The 14,859-nt window shown below is 46.6% G+C and overlaps 1 long non-coding RNA gene across 1 annotated transcript in view; it reads left to right on the forward strand.

The window, feature by feature from the left end:
- LOC122811231 overlaps positions 1 to 14,859 on the forward strand; it is a 1,439,925-nt gene that overhangs the window by 446,718 nt on the left and 978,348 nt on the right. The window lies entirely within an intron of this gene.

Here is a 14,859-nt window from a genome sequence, read left to right on the forward strand (position 1 = left end):
CATTGTCCATGCTGGTGTGAATGACCTGGGACTTACCTCCTGGACTACATGAAAAGAGACATAAAGGAGCTCTCTGAGCATGTAGCCCAGGCCGGTATGACCCTGACCTTGAGTAGCATCTTACCCTCACCAAGAATGATGCCACAATATGAAGACAAGATGATCAATTTCAACAACTGGCTTAAGTACTGGTGTCATTCAAAGGGGATCCAATGCCTGTCAGCTTGGGATGATATGCTCGAGGCTATATTCAACTGGACGTATAAGAGAATTTAAGTACCTTTATTTGCTCTTTTTTTCAAAAAAATACAGTATTTAAATTGATTTTAACTGTGTGGAAGGAATATTAGCTGAACTGGAAGTTAGTCAGTGTTTGCTGAATTTTGTTATTTGCTAGTAATTACAGGTGTGGGGGTAGTCACATTCTTTGATTTCCTGTCCTTGCCTATTTAAGTGGTACAGTGTGAAATATTTTCTGCTTAAAACCTAAGAACTTGCTATATTCAACTGGACGTATAAGAGAATTTAAGTACATTTATCTGCTCTTTTTTTTTTTCAAAAAAATACAGTATTTAAATTGATTTTAACTGTGTGTTGCAGGAATATTAACTGAACTGGAAGTTTTGACTCTGCTCTTCAGTTAGTCCCACCCACCTTCTCTGTTTTTGTTTTGGTGTTAATCTTAGTGGCCTTGCAACTGCCCGCCCCTCTTGTAAAATTGTGTTTGGATACTCCTTCTGGGCCCATCTCATTTGCTCACTCAACTGAGTGCAGTGAGATCATATTCTGATTTCAGGCACTCCTACTGTGTACAAAGAGAGCATCTGGGAAACAAAAAAAAAATTAAGCTTGTTTCCTGCCTTTCCTGTTAAGTAGTATAGACTATTTGTAGGCTTCTGAGCCCCCAAGCCCTTCTGTGTTGGAGGGAAGCCTTCTAGCTTAGTTTTTTTTTCTTATAACTAGCCAGTTTTCTAGTTTCAGCACTCAAATCTGTTTCTTTGATCTCAGCACTTGTTCAGAAAAAAAAATAATAATTTCATCTGCTTTTACTGTACTTGTATTTCTACCTACTTTTTTACTTTTGCATCATCTTAAAAGTACTCAATTGTATTTATTACTGCTTGGTGTAACTCATTCTAAGCCTTTTGGTTTAAACACTTGGGCTTCGGACCAGTTGTTTTGCACTTAGAGGGTTTATGGTCTGCACTGTAGTGGCAGAACAGGTAGCTTACATCCTTCTAGGTTGGGAACTGCTGATTGAGGGCTCAGTGTCTGTTATTCTAAAAGTGTATTAATTCTGGTTTAAGCACTTGGCTTTTCAGGCCAGTTATTTTACATTAAGAGGGTTCCTGGTCTGCACTCTTGTTGGAGGAGAGGCTGGACTCTGCCCTTCTGAGCTGGGAATTTCTGGTTGAAGGCTTATAGTGCATGCATATCTGAACTGCTTCTTACTGAAGTTGGTGCGCCTTGTTTGCTGTGGCATAGACTGGATTCAGGCCTGCTGGATCTAGCTTTGTTTGTGTAACTTGAGCACTAATCCAGGCATTCTCTAAAGTATTCAATTGTATTTATTACTGCTTGGTAGTAACTTGATTAAAGTGTAGCTATCATTCTAAGTCTTTCGGATTAACCACTTGGGCTTCAGACCAGTTGTTTTACATTAGGAAGGTTTGTGGCATGCACTGTGGTGGCAGGACAGGTAGCTTTCATCTTTCTAAGTTGGGAACTGCTGATTGAGAGCCCAGTGTCTGTTATTCCTAAAGTGTATTAGTTCTGGTTTAAGCACTTGGGCTTCAGGCCAGTTATTTTACATTAAAAAGGTTTGTGGTCTGCACTCTTGTGGGAGAAGAGGCTGGACTCTGCCCTTCTGAGCTGGGAATTTCTGGTTAAAGGTTTATAGTGCCTGAATATTTGAACTGTATCTTACTGAAATTGGTACACCTTGTTTGCTGTAGCATAGACTAGATCCAGGCCTGCTGAATCTAGCTTTGTTTATATGCTTGTTGTTTGTTTGCTTGTTATTTCCTGGAACGCTAATTCCACCTAATACGTGGCTTCTCAGCGCTTCTGTGGATCACTAGTGATATCTGCATTGCTTACAGTACTTATTTCCTTGTTTCACTTGAAAGAAAGTTACTGTTTGTCGTTTTTGCATTTAAGTTACCTGTAACACATTGCACTTAAGTTACTGGCACTTGCTCACTAAAGCAATTATATAAGTCAGCACTAAAATTAAAAAGCACTACACCCTCACTCCCCACTGGCCCTGGTTTTCAATTATTAAGGAATTCCCAATATTATTCTAGCATGTCCAAAGGTCAGTTGTCAATCTCCTCTCCGGTCCAGCTGGTGAATCTGGGAATCTTGAGGCAATGTTACAACTGCCTCATGTACACAGACAACCCTCTCCTCCTCCCAACAAATTCCAACACATGTGAGAGATGCAACCATATAGCCAAACTGGAGGCTAAGCTCTCTCAACTCAGTACTGGCATAACAAGTCAGGAGGAGAAGGAAACCACACTCACTACAATTCCAGTCTCAGATAGACTTACCACGACAGCAAACCAAACACATAATCACACAAAAACATACTCGGAAGCTCTAAATAAAGATCTGCCGAAGCAGCAGAGACCTCCAAAGCAGACACCCAAGCAGCCGCTATCCCAAAACAAAACACGTGCAACACATATCTCACAAAGCCAGTGTGCCAAACAGTCACAGCCCTAAGACTAAACAACACACCTGATACACTTGTAATAGGTGAATCTATCATCAGGCACACTGACGTCCCGCTCACCAGGCTGAACAAGGAGAGGGTCACGGTGAGCAGCCTGTCGGGCGCTAGGATCCGCCACATAACACAAGCACTCAGGTCACTCCAAGGCAAGTACAAATATGACTCAGTCATTGTCCATGCTGGTGTGAATGACCTGAGACGTACCTCCCTGGACTACATGAAAAGAGACATAAAGGAGCTCTCTGAGCATGTAGCCCAGGCCGGTATGACCCTGACCTTGAGTAGCATCTTACCTCACCAAGAATGATGCCACAATATGAAGACAAGATGATCAATTTCAACAACTGGCTTAAGTACTGGTGTCATTCAAAGGGGATCCAATGCCTGTCAGCTTGGGATGATATGCTCGACAAGCCACGATGCTTCGCTAGGGACGACTTGCACCTGTCACCCCTGGGCTTTCGGATATTGGCAAAGGCTCTTGCTACCCCCATAGTGCCTTTTTAGGCAAGGTTCAAAAGACAAACCCACCTCCATAGGTATCACAAGGGATAAGAAACTAAGAGTAATGCTACTCAACGCCAGAAGTCTAAACCTCAAGATGCACGCACTCGAAACTCTCCTTAGCATGCAGAACATCGATATCTGTGCAGTAACAGAAACCTGGTTCAGGGCTCCAGAGAACACGCCAGCACTACCAGGTTATACCTCATACCATGCTTTTCGGCCCCAAAACGTGGACCGAACCACAAAAGGAGGGGGAGTATCGATATTCATCAAAGATACCCACACCTCCAGGTTGGTGGCAAAGCACGAAGCATCAGAGACTATCCATGTGCAACTAACAGTGGGTAAAACTGCCTTCCAGTTTATAGCCTGCTACAGACCACCCTCCCAAACCCAGGAACCCCACTCGGCCTTCCTGAGAACACTGGAAAATATGAAGGTCTCTCCAAACACCGTTATATTGGGCGACTTCAACTACCCAAACATAGACTGGGAGCATTACTCAAGCTCCAACACCCTACCCCAAAGGTTCCTAGAATTTATAAACTCAAATGCTATGGAACAACTTGTTACGACTCCCACAAGAGGGGAAAACATACTGGACCTGATCATCACCAACATGGGGACTCTATGCTCCAGACTAGAAGTGTATCCCTCACTGGTAAGATCAGACCATAAACTAATCTCACTGGATATTCACATCCCGACCCCACCCCCTGCCCAGAAAACCACAGTGAAAAACTTCTCTAAAGCAAATTTCACACTCCTCAAAACTGAGGTGGAATCCTTCAAAGCCCTCGGGCCTGTGGGAAATATGGCCCAGACCGCAGAATCCTTTATAAACGCATTCTATGAACGCCTTCAGGAATGCATGGATCATGCGATCCCAAATAAAACCAAGACCCAATCCTCCAAAGGCAGACGTCCTATCTGGTGGACCCCAGCCATAAACAAACTATACAATAGAAGGAGGAAGCTACTAAATGATAGAGCAAAATCCCAAAAAGGGAAGGCATCACTGATCAGTATTAGCAAAAAACTACGGGCACACATAAAATTGTCTAAGGCCAGCATCGAGAGAAAAATTGCACAGGAGACTAAGGATAATCACAAGGCTTTCTTTAGTTATGTTAGGAACCTGGGTGGTAATTCCCAGATATGCTCAGAATTAGTCCAAAATGACAAAAATACACCAACCCACAGACATTGCCAACATCCTAGCTGACAGGTTCAGCGCAAACTTCTCCCCCCCTCCCCCCAAAAGGGCAAATATCTATCCCAGCAGAGTGCTGCCCCCCTGACATCTCAGATGCTCAGGTAAGAGCCGCCCTCTCCAAAGCAAAAGCACAGCATCAATGGGACCAGATAGTGTCCCGGCTGCGTCCTACATGAACTCCAAGAAGAGCTAAACTCAAACATAAAACTACTGTTCAATCTCAGCCTTACTACAGGATATGTGCCCAAAGAGTGGCGTACAGCAACAGTGGTCCCTCTCCATAAAGGTGGTGCCTCAACGGATCCTGGAAACTATCGCCCCATAAGCCTGACTAGCTTGGTCTGCAAAGCTATGGAAAGGATCATCATGGACCTCATAAATAAAGATATTGGGGACCTACAAACACTGGATCCTACCCAGTTCGGCTTTGTTAAGGGCAGATCCTGCCTCTTAAACCTGGTTGATTTTTTGAAACAGTCACCAAGGCCATTGACGAGGGGAAGGTGGTCCACACAGCCTACCTGGACCTCGCAAAAGCCTTCGATACCATACCCCACTCGGGCATTATAGATAAGCTCACCAGCTTAAATATAAACCCCTATGTCACTAGATGGATTGCAAACTGGCTCAAGAACAGAACCCACATGGTTAGAATTGCTGGAGCCATGTCAGACTCCAAACCAGTTACAAGTGGTGTCCCACAAGGCTCAGTCCTGGGACCTCTCTTGTTCGGTATATATTTCTCGGAGGTACAGGCCAACATGGAAGGACTGTGGCTAACCAAGTTCGCAGATGACTGCAAACTGGGCGCCATAATCGACTCTCCAGCTGACACAAGCATCCTCCAAAAGGGCCTCATAGAAACAGACAACTGGTGCCAGAGCCATGGCCTCAAGCTAAATGCCAAAAAGTGTATAGTCATCCCCTTTGACAAAAACAAAGTGCCCACAAATTACCACATAGGTGGTAATCCATTAAGTACAGAAGAAGTAATTAGGGACCTGGGGACCCAAGTTGATAGCAATCTCTCATTTGACAACCACGTGGCCAAAGTGGTTAGAAAAACATTTTATATAGCCCACCTAATCATGAAGGGATTCACATCTAGATCAGGGGAGGTCATCGTGCCTCTTTACTCATCCCTCATCAGGCAATAATTGAGTACAATGCCCCTTTTGGGATGTACCTTACTAGACACCTGCAGCAACTGGAAAGACCCCAGAAGTACCTCACTAAGAGGATCAAAGGGCTCAAACAGATGCCATATGCTGCCCGGTTAAAGAAACTCCAGCTCTACTCAGTGGCATACCGCCTGTTCAGAGGCGATCTGTGCCTTATGTATAAAGCCATGTCCAACCCGGAATTAATGGACATGCTGCACCTCAGAAAATCCAAATCCCATCGAGCTACGCGCTCGAGAGACTTGAACCTCAGCACTGAAATAAATAGGACATGCTGGAGGGACAGATTCATAACCCAGAGGCTCCCTTCACTCTGGAATAAAATCCCAGTCCAGGTTAGGCAGAGTCCCTCATTGACTCTCTTCAAGAGGAATCTTGATGAGTGGATGGGCGATCGTAGGTTTACCCCGGGTATCACTTCTGTGTCACTGTTAGACAGAGGCACAGTATACTAACCTCGAAAAAGGGCATAGCAAAATAAATTTAAAATGGGTGGCGAAAGCCAAACACATTCTGGCTAGGCTTATAAATGCCCTTGGGTAGATAGCCTAGTATGAACCTATGAACCTATGTCTATGATTCCTTCTGTAATCCACTCCTTCAGTTTGTATGACGTAAGATCTTGGTTCCTCACAAATGTCTTTCACGAGTCCTGCACTATCATAACCTTTGGATGTTTGCATTCTCACAACTTCTTGTGACAGTGGTCAAAGGGACTTACTGGTTTTATCATAATACAATCTTTGTGACCAAGGTTTTTTCAAAAGTTGAGCCTTGACCACTCTATTAATATTTGCTTTTGGTATTAACAATTGTTTGCTGATCAGAAAAGTTGTTCGTGTTTGTCTGGATACCAGCCTTTGAGCAAATGAACCAAGCAGGTTGTCTCAAGGAATGTTTCTGAGATTGAGTAAGTTAAGCAAAAGAACAGTACCATTTCTTTTGAATTTCTCCAACAAATACTTTGCACTACAAACTGCATGTTCAGCTAAACCATTAGCTTGTGGATACTCAGAACTACTGGTAATATGAGCAAAGTCCCAAGACTCAGCAAATTTCTTGAACTGCTGATTAGTAAACTGTGCACCATTGTCAGAGATGACGTTGTGAGGACCTACCATGGACAGAAAAATGTCTCTTCAATTTTGTAATGACAATGCTGGACGTCAAGTTAGGAAGCAGATCAATTTCAAACCAATTTGAGTAAGAGTCTACTAACAACAAGTAATGTTGGCTATTCCATTTGAAAATATCTGTAGCAACCATCGACCATGGTAATTCAGGAATTTTGTGTAGCTGAAGTGGTTCTTTTTGTTGATGTAGTTTGGTGCTTTTGCAAATTGAACATGCTAGAGTTTCCTTCTCTAGATCTTTAGACATAGAAGGCCAAAATACATGGTTTACTGTTGTTTATTCAAACGGAAAAACATTTTCCATTTGAATAAATGAATGGTAATACCGAAAGTAAAAAAAAATACCTTTCACAACGTTGAACCAAATGCTTGACGCATTTGACTCTACATTTGTTGTCAAAACCACCATGTGATAGCCATATAGGAGCTGATGTAAATCAAACTCCTATACAGCTGTAACATTTTTGCAGAGGGGCAAGCCCCTTGCACCCCCCATTTATATATTCTACCTCCAAGATCGCACTACAGTAGGGATATGGATGAATTTCATATCCCCTCTGTAACGCGATCTCCATGCAGATAGTCGATTTCCACATATGCGAATGCAGTTGTGCATTCGCATAAGTGGATTTGACTATCTGGTGCAAAAGTGCTTGTGCGTTCGATATTCTGTTTTCCGGCACATTGCAGCCGATAGAATGTCGTTCGCACAAACAATAATAAACCAAATACAATGCCTCTTTCCCATCTTTTTGGTTGAATCAGCACCTGGGGTGACCACGATGCAAAATTTGGATATATTCCTGTTGTAATGCACTGGGAATTACCACTTTTGGACCTTTCATGATGATTTCATCTTCCATCATAAGTTCATGTCTGTAAGGAAAATACTGCTGAATGTCAAGTGGTAAACCTGTTTGTCATGTTGGCCATCCTTGACTGATGATGTTTTTCAGCTTCTGGAGAACTGAGTCTGAAGCTGTCTAGTTCATCAAGCCGTGATGATGAAAAAATTCTGATTTCCATGACTTCAAAGTCTGCTGTTTCATTTTCATGTTGCTTTGTCGTTCTAGGTATGTGTGACAGAACATCAGCAAGGCGCAAGTATTGTGAATAATACTGAAATTGTACTTTTGCAATTTTAACATCATGCGTTACAATCGAGCTGGGACTGTATGTTTTGGCATTTAGGTATGCCATAAATATAATCATTGAACTTCGAGCATGTGAACACTACTGGCAAAAGTTATTTTTCTGTTTGTGCATAGTACGTCTCTGAGTTAAAGTTCTTGACGCATAAGCAATGGGTATGCCTTTTTGAAGACATGATGCACTAAGGCCGTACCTTGAAACATCACAAGAAAGAGTTACAGGTTTGTGAACATCATAATTTCTAAATGTGGGCCTGGCAGTTTTCATCTTCAGAATATCAAAATGTTTTTGCTGGTGTCCAACCAGGACCAGTTTATATTTTTGCATGTCAACTTATGTAATGGTGCAGAAATCTCACTCAAGTCTTGGGATGAACTTTCCTAAATAGTTGACCATACTTAGAAAACATTGTAAAGATGTGACATTCTCTGGAACAGGCATTTCAGCAATTGCTGTTTGCTTAGACAGATCTGGTTGTAAACCAGAACTGATAAACAAATGATCTGAAGTAGGATATTCATTTGTCTGCAACCTGTGGGTTATGGATCCGATATCGGATCCGAACCGGCATGGTTTTCCAGCTATGGATCCAAGCTCTCAGCTCCTCCCCTCACCCATAATGCCCTGCTCTACCCTCATGACCTCAGATCTCGTTTGCCGCGCTGGTGACTGGATTGGTATCTATAGCTCTCAGCTAAGTGCTAGTTTTATATCTGTTAATTCAGAAAATTTGAAGTTTTTTGTACTTTTTTGTGTGAAAGTTTAGGTTTCCCTCTTTAATAGTTTTATTTAGAGTTAAATTAAGTATTTTTTTTTCCCTCCCCTCGCTGTTGGCGTAGTGTGTGTGTGTTGGGCCTGTGTGTCTGTACTACTTTTAGTTACTTTTAGTTAGTAGCTGTATAGATTTGGATGGCTGATCAGCCCAAATCTGTATTTTCTAAATGCACCGAGTGTGGCCATAAGCTCTCCCCGGCTGATGGCCACACTGTGTAAAATGCCTGGGGTTGAACACCTCACATCTGGATGCTCCATTTGTGCAGGGTTCAACCCCAGGGCACTGAGGAGCGGAGGTCCGCTTGTCTTGGCGGGCCTTTACCGCCAGACTCGGCTCCGCCTCCGCTCCTTCGGGAGTAACCGTGGTTTGTTATTCCTCCGTGGCACCCTCCTGCTCCTGGGACTCAACCTCCAGTTTCTGGAGAGGAGAGGGATGCTAGAAAGGAGGACCGGAGGGAGAAGCACCACAGGAGGCGGACCGAGAACTCTGTTTCGGCCCCGCCAGCCAAGCGGGCTTCTCCCGGCTCCGTTGTCGGCTAGGTCTCCTCCTTCTCGGCTCCGGTCCCTGTGTGCTTTTCACCGGGTCCTGAGGAGGAGGAGACCCGATCGTCGAGGCTATCGAGGCACTCCAGGCCTACCTCGGTAGCCTCGTCGAGATCCACATATAGCCTTTCTGATGCTGATCTGGACCAGATGATGAGAAGATTCATCCAGGCCCAGATGCAGATGGGAGTGCTCTTGCCTCCCCCCCCTCTGGGAGGGAGCTCAACACCCTTTTTTAAGCCTATTGCTCCTTCTCCGACACGCTATCCGGGTTCGAGCAGCTGGAGCCGAGCAGCCGAGCCAGGGGTGGGTCGGCGCCGATAGTACTTGGTACCCGGATCCGACCCTGCCCTCGAGTGCGTCGGATCCGACCTCTCGAGCCTGGATCCGAGCCTCGGATCCGGGGATCAGTGCTCGCCGGCGCCGTGTGTCGGGCGCACTGTCCCGGATCCGAAGCCGGCGCCGGCTCGATCCACTCTTCGGATCCGAGGGGAGCCGATTGTCGGATCCTTTGGTCGAGGTCGGCTCCCCTTCGGCGTTTGATGTAGTGGAGAGGGCCCTGTTGAGGGTCTCCGGACCCCGGCACTTGTTCCGGCTCCGTCCCGCTCCCTCTGCACTGGGCCAGGCTTCCACCATCCGGCCCCTGGGACAGCCCGCTTCTGTGCCCCAAGTTGCTCCTATGGAACAAATTGCTGCTTGTGAGGACTCCTCTGACAGCCCCCAGAGGATGTCCCTCGCAAGCATACGTGCAAAGGAGGCACATTGACTCCCGAGTCTCTCACAGAAGACACGGACTTGGAGGAAGGGAAGGCTCCCCACGGTCACCCCGAGGATGTCTCATTTGGAGACATCATGGAAATGCTCCGTATAAGGGGGTGGTCTGCCCCAAGTCTTCCTCGGACGAGTCCGTGTTCTTGGAGGCATTTGAAGCGGGCCCGTCTACCTCTTGGGTGTCCCCCCTGCCGACCCCCTGGTGGACCTTATTACCACCAGGGCGTGGAAGGAACCGGACACCGTGGAGCCAATTCCCAAGAGGCCAGATAGGATCCTTAGCCCACCGTCCGACCGGGCCCATTGGAGTAAGGGGCCTCCGGTAGATGCCATGTTGACGGCGGCCACCAAGAGGGAACTGGCTCAGGAGAGTCCCTCAGTCCATCCCCCGAGCAAGGAGTCTCGGATGATGGACCGCTTGGGGAAGCGGATGTTTAGTTCAGCGACCTTCTCGGTAAGGGCGCTGAACTACTTGGCACATGTCATTAGGATGCAGCGAGATCTTATTAAAGAATACGCTGCATCCCCCCCAGAGTCCATTTCGGAGGAGGACAGGGTTCTGCACTCCACCCGTATGGCCACTCTTAGGTCAGTTACTAATACTTCTATGCGGCTACTCTCCCATGCAACGGAAGGCGCCGCTAGAGCTGCGGGGACAGGACTAGTCACTAGACGTCAGGCCTGGCTCCGTCACTGCGATTTTTCTGAGCCCTTCAAAGCGTCATTTGCGACGCCCCTTTGATGGTTCTGCTCTGTTTGGCAAAACCGTTCGCGACGTTGACCCAGAGCGAGAAGGACGGGAAGACGCTGTCTGCCGTCGGAATCCGCTTCTCTGCACCCCAGAGGCCCTATTCTAGGAACCAAAAGGGTCAGAAGAAGATGTGGTTCCGAACGTCGCACCCGTCCCAGCCTGCTCGGACAACCAGTCCTTCCGTGGCAGAGGAGGACAGGGAGGACGCCGCCCTAGAGGCAGAGGGGCTCCCAGAAACTCGGGTCCAGGAACCTTTCTCTGAACGGCCCGCAGCAACCCTGAGGGGTTGCCCGACTGCTCCACTCTGGAGGCAGTCGGGGGACGTTTTTCGGGGCACCTAGCGGCATGGGAGTCCATAACATCGGACCGCTGGGTTCTCCAGATCATATCCAGAGGATATCGCATCCCTTTCCTTCACCTTCCAAAGTTGAAATCCTCCCAGGCGTCCCACCGGTCAGCGGGAGGCCGCTTTGGCAGAAATTGGCCATCTGCTAAAGAAAAGAGCCATCCAGCCCGTCCCCCCAGACCAGATCGGATCAGGGTTCTACTCCAGATTCTTTTAGTGCCAAAGAAGACGGGGAACTAAGACCAATCCTAGACCTCTCTCTCTTGAATCTGGCAGTCCCCAAAGAAAAATTCGAATGGTCACTCTGCAATCTATTCTCCCCTTCTGGGAGAAAATCACTGGATGTGCTCGATAGACCTCAAGGACGTACTACCACATCCTGATGGACAGGCGCTCCAGGAGGTTTCTCCGCTTCGGCTGGGAGCCAGTCACTACCAGTTCGGGTCCTTCCCTTTGGTCTCACCACAGCCCCAGGGTGTTCACCAAAGTATTAGCAGTGGTAGCGGCCCACCTGAGGCTTCAGGGGGTGCAGGTCTTTCCCTACCTGGACGACTGGCTTCTTACCGCCCCAACAAGGCATCTACTCTTATTGGCGCGAGACTCCTTTCTCCATCTTGCTCCTTTTCTGGGCATCACAATAAATACAAAGAAATCCAACCTGGCGCCCACACAGCTCTTAGATTTTATAGGGGCCAGGCTAGACACAAGGAGTTCTGAGCCTTCCTCATTGCGGACAGAGTTCAAAATCTGCAGCTCCAGGTGCAGGCCATTCTCCACTCAAGTTCTGTTCCGGCGGAGTTGGTCCTGAGGGCTCTAGGGTCCATGGCATCAGCTATATCACTTCTTCCTCTTGCCAGGCTCAATATGCGCATTCTACAGTGGACGCTCTTAGTACAGTGGTCATACCTTGCTCTCCCCATGCATCATCCCATAGCGATCAGCAAGGCTTGCAAGCGGTCCCTCTTGTGGTGGCTCCACTCCCCGGATCTCCACAGAGGCCGCCCATTTTGTGCTTCTCCCCCTCTCGCCACGGTGACCACGGACGCCTCCCGCCTCGGGTGGGGGGGGCACTTTGTGGGCCGGACCGTCCAAGGCACGTGGGACGATTCAGAGACCTTACTGCATATCAATGTTCTAGAGATGAGAGCAGTGCTCTTAGCGTTGCTAGCACTTCAGGACTTTCTTCCCTTGGGAACAATTGCGATTCAATCGGACAACATGTCTGTTGTCTGGTACATCAACAAGCAAGGGGAACAAGGTCTTACCCTCTTGTCGAGAAGCCATGAGAGTTTGGGAATGGGCAATCTCCACCAACCGCTTTCTAATAGCAACGCACATTTCGGGTCGGTCCAACATCCTAGCGGACAAGCTCAGTCGCACCATTCTGACCCCTTACGAGTGGTCTCTCAATTGTCAAGTAGCGGGCATATTCGCATGGTGGGGAACCCCTCATGCGATCTTTTTGCCTCTCCCTCAAACACCAAGTGCGACAGTTTTTCGCTCTGATACCTCCTCCGGAGGTACCCCAAGAGACGCTCTGGTGCATGCTTGGCCACCCGGTCTTCTGTATGCTTATCCACCCTTACCTCTGATGCTCCAAGTTCTTCAGAAAGCCTCTCGGGTGGGTTGCAGAATGATTCTCATTGCTCCATTTGGCCTCGACAGATCTGGTTCCCCTTCCTAAGGTCTCACTCGGTGAATCCTCCTTGGATTCTAGATCCCATCCCGGATCTGATATCCCATCCATCCTGCATTCCTCCTCCGAATCTGGACAACCTGAAGCTGACCGCTTGGCTGCTCCAGTTCCACTCTTGATTAGGACTCCCGGTATTTCGTCACCGGTTAAGGCAATTTTGGTGGCAGCTCATAAACCATCCACTAGAAAGGTTTACAAGCAAGTGGAAACGTTTTCTTTGTGGGCGGAGCGGCAAGGCCTGAATCCCTTCACGGTTCCTCTTCCTTTAGTGCTTGACTTTCTAACCACTCTCTTTAACGATGGTGCCAGCAGTTCCACAGTCAAAGTACAACTGGCGGCAATTTCTCATTATCACATTGGCCACGACTCTAATCCTCTTATGTCAGCCAAATTGTGTAAAATTTTCTTAAAGGTACTTTTCTTCTCAGGCCCCTATAAAACAAGCAGTTCCTCCTTGGGACCCCTCTCTGGTCCTACAGGCCTTGACCGCCTCCTTTCGAGCCAGCGCCACGGTAGATCTCAAATTCTTGTCCTACAAGACAGCCTTTTGGTAGCCATTACATCGGCCAAGAGAGTTTCTGAGCTTCAAGCATTATCAGCTAAACCTCCTTACTTGGTATTTCATCCGGACCGTGTCTACCTCAGGACCAACCCGTCCTTTCTTCCTAAAGTCGCTTCTGAAGCAAACATCAATCAGTCCATTAACCTTCCTGTTTTCTTCCTAAATATGGAAACAAAGGTGAATATAAGCTACATTCATTAGATGTTCACAGGCAACTTAGATTTTATCTGAACAGGACGGCTGGTCATAGGCAATCCGACCAGTTGTTTATTTCCTTTGCAAAATTTAATTTGGGCAAGCCAATTTCTAAAGTTTCTCTGTCCCGCTGGATTTCACAGTGCATATTATTGGCTTATCAAGCTTCAGGAAGGCCCGCACCGGAGGGTGTTCATGCCCATTCAACCCGGTCAGTATCTACCTCGGCAGCCTTCAAGGCTAGGATTCCTCTAGATGATATTTGTGCAGCAGCCACGTGGGCTTCATCTCATACTTTTATTTCCCACTATAAGTTGGATCTTGCATCTAGGGGTAGAGCATCCTTTGGCTCGGTGCTCCGGAATATCCTTCCATGATGGCCGCCCAAGATTCAGGTAGCTGGGGACTCTGTCCTACAGGTTGCAGACAAATGAATATCCTACTTCAGATTTAGAAGTTATGTACTCACCATAACGTTCCATCTGAGTAGGTGTATTCATTTGTCTGCAACCATCCCGCCCTCCTATCCCCCTGGCCTTTCAGTTTCCTGCATATTCTATGTTACCCTTTTCAGGGTGTTGTTGCTTTGGCAAACTCGATCTGAGGTCATGAGGGTAGAGCAGGGCATTATGGGTGAGGGGAGGAGCTGAGAGCTTGGATCCATAGCTGGAAAACCATGCCGGTTCGGATCCGATATCGGATCCATAACCCACAGGTTGCAGACAAATGAATACACCTACTCAGATGGAACGTTATGGTGAGTACATAACTTCTAATTCCATATAAGTAACTTCTTTCAGTTTGGATTTACATATCTGAGGATTCAAGTTTGAGATTTACATCACGTGCACAGTCTAGAACTTTTCTGAGATTTCTTTTGTGTTTGTCTTCACTATTGCCTCCAACAATAATGTCATCTACTATAATAGCAGTAATGGTCAGATTCTGTGGTACTTTATGCTGATTTTTTTATGTTAAATGAGGTTCCCAAGATTTAAGATCTGTGTTTTCTCATGGTGAGAGAAAGTGCATTCAAAACAATTGTTAGAGTGCTGAATTGTGTCATGAAAAGGTAAGGACTGTTCTCTATAGACTGACCAATATTTTCCAAAGTCTGTGCAAATTGTATACAGTCTTATTTCTGAGGCATATGTATTTTTCTAGTCTTCCATTGTATTGTACTAGAAAACTGAGAAAAAAATATTGCTTAATAAGTGCAGTGTTCCTTTGGCTTAAAATCTTATGAAAGCTCAAGTACAGATGTATAATTTTCTGTAAATAGTGCATTATTT

The sequence above is a fragment of the Protopterus annectens genome, chromosome 9.part0 (assembly GCF_019279795.1).
Source record: "Protopterus annectens isolate FY-2018-M chromosome 9.part0, PAN1.0, whole genome shotgun sequence".
NCBI classification, from domain to species: Eukaryota; Metazoa; Chordata; order Ceratodontiformes; family Protopteridae; genus Protopterus; species Protopterus annectens.